Raw genomic sequence first — 6,728 nt, 5'->3', positions numbered from 1 at the left:
AGAGCTGGAACATCAGAAGAAAAACAAAGACAGAAATACTTAAGAGTATATAATTTCCGAGCCAATTTAGACTTTAGAAACAGACTCACATCAATAAACACAGAAACCACAAGAGATGAGATGTCTGTATGTTCTGCAATAACTTCTGTTATGATGATAATTCAAAGTTGAGTCAGGATTATTTTGCTGTATTTAGCTGGATGTGTTATGGACCCTGTAACAAGTTCAACAGGGTTAAAAGCCCAAAAAGTAAAACCAGATGTACGCTATTATGAATACAGTGTTTACTATGGCAACACTAAATTCCACTGAGTACTACAGTTTTATTATTGCATTTTTTTGTTTATCAAATATAAGTAGTTTGGAGGGAGACTGTCGTATGAAAGCCATGTTGTGGTAAAAAAGTTATGTCTGCAATTGTGTTATTACATGGTTCAGTAAATTATGTCAGCAAATGACCCAGTAAATCTGCTTTTGATCTGGTACCAGAACACAATTAGAATCTAACACTTCAGGAAGTGTTAAACATGTGGTTATACCAAATTAAATGTGTATCATCTTTTGAGTCTGCTCAAGACTTCTTGTGATTAAAAGTAGTTTGAAACAAACGGCTTTATGATGTCATTTTCATTCTTTTTATAAATGGAAAATTATGTACATGCATCATTTTTGGACAGGACACTATCAATGTGTTCGGAAGTGGAAAATCTAAAACCCTAATTAGACATACTTGTCTGTCAACCTTCACAAAAAAATTCTATGGTACAACACCACAAGAAAGAAGCCGCGGTGCCTCAACGCTGGAATTTCTGTGGTGATGATTGTGATCCTGTGATACATGTGTTGTGGTATTTTTGTGGTATTCTGAGATTTGTTGGTCTTTTTAGGCTCATTTACCAGAAGATGGATGGTCTTCTGTAGAACTGTTTGGTGAGTCTGACAATGTTGTTTCTTATTGCAGAATATGGATCAAAGGAAAAAAAAATCATGGTTCCTGTGTTTTGCGGGATTTAAATCCAGACAATAAGATCCGTCAGACAGTCAGAACGCAGGGAAAAATAGGCCTACTCAATATAAAATTTGTCTTCTGATGTCTCTTGGTGGAAGTGAAGTTAAAGGAAGAAGTTGACATTTTGGAAGGTAAATTAGTTCAGTTTCTTGCCAAGATTTGGTAAGAAAATCAATATCATTCCAGTAGCTCTAAAGGAAATATGTAGCTGGACTCAGTGATCAGTTAGCTTAGCTTAGTATAAAGACTGAAAACAGGGACAAACTGCTTGTTAAAAGGTCAAAAAGTCATCAAATCTGCTAACTAACACCTCAAAAGTTTGCTAACTGACAATCTCCTTAATTTACTTGAAAGAAATAAAAAATCAGTTGTTTTATAAAGGAGTATATGCCAAACTAATTCTTGTCTGGAAGCAGCAGCTAACCAAATCCAGCTGCTTGTCCCTGCTTTCATGCTATAATCTAGCAGGCTTTAACTACATATTTACTGCATTGACAGGCAAGTAGTGACAATCTCCTTATCTAACTCTACCAAGCACCATGTACAAAAATGCTGAAGTGGTCCTTTAAAATAGTGCAGTATAAACAAATGGCCACGAGCACAAAAATTAGAAAAGAATAAATGCTTTATTGTCATTGCATAGCGAGATGCAATGACACTTTCTTTGGCAGCAATCTCCTAAAGCATCTACATATCAATATGTAATATGCAAAAAATATTAAAAACAGTGTATATAAGTAAATATATATATATATATAAAAAAATGTATCTAAAAATCTAAGGTGCTATATAGACCTGCCTATAACTGCAAAATAATTCAACCCTCTTAATCTGAAATACATTCCAGCAATATAAATACAATTTAATAAAAATATATCAACTAAACCCTTGGTACAAGGTCAGAGAAAGCATAATAATGCATAATTAGGTTATTTTTGAGAACATAACATTGAGATTATTAGTAGTAATAAAGATAAATAAAAATGTGTCCAACGACACTCATATGCAAAATTATTCAACCCCCAACATCACTATTTAATAATATTATCCACCGACCTTTATGAGATTCATTCAACATTTGGGGTAGTTCTGACACTTCTCTCTGGATATTTTATCCTGTTCCTCATGTACAAAAACTTCTACTTCACAAATAGTTTATGTTTCTAAGCTCTTTTATTTAAACTACATTAAAGGTTTTTAATGGCATTTAAATCTGGCACTGGGATGGCTACTCCGGAACAATTTAGGTATGATTCCTTCAGCAAACTTTGGTTGATGTACCGTATACTCGAATTGTTGTCTTGCTGGAAAGTCAAATTATTACCAGATTTTATTTATATTAAATTGAACGTCACATTTTAAGGATAGAACAATTATCAGCCTGGCCAATTATCAGATCTGATATTCATGCTCAGGTTTGGTTTCAAAGTCTTTGCTTGTTTGATCATATTTTTATGTCTCTGCCTCAATTACATCCTTTTGCAAGTCTTGAGCAACATCATAGGGAGATTTTCTCAGCTTTCTCCTGGATAAATGTACTCTTTCTTCTATGCCTGAGCAGGTTTGCTGCTGTACCATGAGTTTTAAAGGTGCGGACGCAGCAATCAACGGTGTTTCTTGGAACTTGAAGTGTCTTAAAAATCTTTTACGAAACCATTGCCTTTTAGGCATAATGGAACAGGTTAACAAAAGCTAATTTGTTCATACCGTAAAGTCATTTAAAAACAGCAACATCAGACGTATCACAAAAATCTTTCAACTCTGAAAGTTTAGGTCACATATTTTCCTTATGATTTTGATTATGTCACTCAGCTCATACAAATACAACTTCTTAAATATATATATGCTGTATCATCAGAAAACCTTTGATGGGTAAACCCTTCCTAATCCAACAGGGCTGAATAGTTTTGATTGCACCTGCATGTTCTGTCACCTCAGTGTCCTCATCCATGACATTCTCTTCATCATTTTTCTTTGGTCTTCATCCCTTTTTCTAAAAAACCTCCTCAGTCCCTTCATGGCTTCAGGCCAGGAATATCCCTTTCCCGGTTGTCTCAGCCTGGTCTAATCTCACTCTGCTTGGCCAACTCATTAGCATCTGTCAGCGTCCCCAAAACTGAAAGCGACCCGGGAGAGCTGAGGTGATGTCTGAGCAGAAGAAGTGGAAGTGATCAGAAAGCTGTTAAAGTTTCAGGACTGTTTTGAGGACAGACATGAAAAATTGGATAGGATCTTGGATCATTACATTAGAGTAGAGAGACCTGTGTGAAAAATTAAGGGTTGCATAATCTGTTAGTCTGATTCGTAACATCCGAAAGCAATTTGCCTGACATCATATTGTCTTAACTGCCTGTGTTTTCTTCAATAAAACCTTTAACAAAGATTTATACTGAAACCTCCTCACAACTGCATGACAGATTTGACTTCTCACCGCAGCATTTTATCACTCATCTTGTATTAATCGAATATGATCGCTATTCATTCTGATCACATCATAAAAGTGTGGGAATGGCAGCTCCTTCAGCCATCCCACAACTCTCCTATGATTCATTAAAACCACAGCCCCAGTGGGCCCAGACAGGACCACCGTCCTGTGGGCATTGTATATACGGAGTGAAACCATAACAAACCTCTTCCTCGCTGGATCCCACCATATGACTTCATTTTGGGTGTGGGAATTATGGCATTCAATCAAAATACCCTTCACATGACCTCAGTTTGGATAGATCTCCTCTTCGATACCACATGTAGGGGGATGACTTCATATGTGGGGAGGAAGGCGCCTGTCAAACAAAATGTCCTTTGTTTTGTTGAGTTTTTCTATGTTCTGATTCACTTTGAGTGTCACATGCAGGAACAACAAAACAGGAACAGTGACTTTGAGGTAGTTCCAGAGCTAAAAGGTGACCTTACATCTCCATGTTCCAGGAGCTGCTTGGAAACATCAATGAAAAAATGACAACTGACGAGAAGGAATGTAAGAACCAACGAAAGACTTTGTTTGCATATTTCTGTCTGCCTGTCTATGCATTTATGTCTGCTGAATTGTGTTTTCATTGCACTGAACAAAACATTACATCAGCACCACACCCACATGATCCTGCTGTGCCTGAACAAAGCCACACTTTGGTCAGAGCTGCATCCCAACACAGAGGGAGTGGATGCGTCTATGTCCATCTGACATAATTCCTCTGGGAGTTTATCTGTCTGTTAGCTGCAGCGTCTTTTGTTTGCTTTGGTTTCCACCTGGAGATAAGAGTATCATTATGTTCACCAGGCGTTGTCTTCTGGGGACCAGACAAGACTTTTGCTTGGAAAATGCAGACAGTTGCACATTCCCCTGAGTCCTTATGCTTCGCATGTAACTATAGTCAAGATGAAATATGGCAAAAATCTCACAACTACCACATAATGAAGAAATAAATAAGAAGTAGCCTGTGATATCCAGAGCCCCAAGTAAGATAAACATTAACCGGGAAAAGATAACACATGCCAAGTTGGTAACAAAGAGCTCTGACCTGCAAATTATTGCTTTAGTCCTGATCAAATATGAAAATAGTGGCAAAATATTGTCTAAACTGTATATTTATATCTATAAGTTGTGGGCAAAGTGGCTTGACTTCATGGATTTCATTAAAGCTGCTCTCCAATTATTGATTAAGCATCTAAAATATGATCTGTGTGAATCAAAGTTAGATATTTAGCCAAAACAATGGCAGGCAGCAGTATTAGAGTAGTTTACCTGTGCATGCTTTAACTGGAAACCAATTCTAAAGAGGAATATGGACACAGAAGGCCTGCAGGTTGGTAGGATTGGCTCTATAGGTTGGTTATGTTCGAAATCTCCGATGTCAGAATCTGTGTTTCACTAACAGTGACCATACCATTGATTTGAAGCTTGATTGTTTATTGGATGCAAAGGATCATTATATTAGTGATGACTGGGATGAGCTGATGCGGTGTGGGGAAAAGCTTAGCTGGAGATTAGCAGCGGCTTTTGGGCAAGCAGAACCCCAAGGAAAGGGAGAAGACAGGAAAAGGAGGCAGATGTATAGAAGGAGGGTGGGGCATGAGAAGCAAGAACGAACAAGTGTGAAGGGCAGAGTAGTATATATAGGCATATGACAGGAAGGAGGGTGATTGAGGTGTGGTCCTGCTCCAGAACCTCAACTAAAAAATTTTATCTTCATTTTTCAGACTGTCATCGCTATGTTGCAGTTTCAAAGTGTAAATGCTCAGCTATGGATTTGACCACTTATTTTGTTCATTATATATCTTATAGCGTATAAAAAAACACCATAAAAACATGATATCAGGGTATAAAAAAAAAAATCTTTTTCCCAGAGGGGAACTTTGAGTTAATTTAAATTCAGGTGGAATTCATGAAACAACATCTTATCCTATATCACCTTACACGTGCATACCTTTAAATCTGATCTCACAGTGAGCACCATAATGGAAGCATATACTTTGTATTGAAGAACAGTACTGCAGGAGGAACATATTACCAAATTATCTATATGTGAAATGATAAAGGGAGAGACAGTGGTGAGATTATGCAAAATTTTGCAGCAGCTTTACTGGTTAGACCTCTTATCATATTTAAGGCCACATTACACCATGAAGTGGTGGAGCTCAGGGTAGAGCTCTCCAAACTGTCTGCACACCATTCATCTTTTGGAGAGCAGTCATCAGAAGAGGGTCAAATGAAAGAGGACGGTCCAACACAGCTGCTAAACTACAGCACTTTCCAATTTTCCGTTTTCCCCGAAGGCCAGAACTGTCAAAGTGTTTCGGTGTGGCAAAGTGGATCCGGTTTCAAAGCAGTTACTGTACTGTAATGAGTTTGCATTTTAAATGATCTCTTCATGTAGGACGTCAGTGATGACATTGTTTTCCAAATTTTTCTACCTTTCATGGGGCAGTTGTGTTCTACCCTGCATGGTCTCAGTTTGTTTTCCTTTAAAAGACTATTTAACTTAGTTTATCTGGTGCTGTACAAGATTGAAGATAAACTAGGTTTATATTGGATTTTAAAAGTACCGGTAGGTTAACCCACAAATTAATAGGTAGATGAACCAAGTTTAGGTGTGTTTACTTTATATTACAACCCTGCACACACTAGCTGAACAGTGCCTTGGCAGCAACGTTAACTATTCCCATTGATGCAGAGCACAATTACTGTACCTCAGATTTAGCTTGCTGCCCTAAATTAGATTGTTTTCTGCAAGCGGGGCCAAAAAGACAGTGTAGCTGCCAAAGTCCTGGAGAGTTTGGCCACTCTCAGCCCTCCCAAGTTAGCAATTGGCGGTTCCTTGGACCACTGTTGGGGCTTGGGTGGCTGCTGTCGCTGGACTTTCCCAGCATGACAGAATGGCATAGCATGGTTCAGCTGTCACCAAGGGTCAGCGGGGAGAGTTAGCTCTCTGGCCGGCCAGCCAAAACATCTAGCATTCAGCTAGCCTCAGCTGCTAACAGCGCCCGTGCTGGCAGGAGTGGACGAGTTAAATATAGAGCTTCACTTTTAGCCCATGTGACTCTGTGGTCCAAAAGAGAGGAGAGGGACAATGGAGGATGGCGGTGAGTGAAAAGATCTGGCTCCATGACAAAGGACATCACACCGCACCTCTGCCTTTCTCCTCACCGTGCAAAGGCCCCTTTCAACTGCTGAGAAGGAATAGAATAGTGTCTGCCTTCCTCCCTCACCCCCCTCTCTCTG

This window comes from Amphiprion ocellaris, chromosome 20 (assembly GCF_022539595.1).
Source record: "Amphiprion ocellaris isolate individual 3 ecotype Okinawa chromosome 20, ASM2253959v1, whole genome shotgun sequence".
Lineage (NCBI taxonomy): Eukaryota > Metazoa > Chordata > Actinopteri > Pomacentridae > Amphiprion > Amphiprion ocellaris.
The sequence above is the reverse complement of the archived record's forward strand: the minus strand, read 5'-3'. Positions refer to the sequence as shown.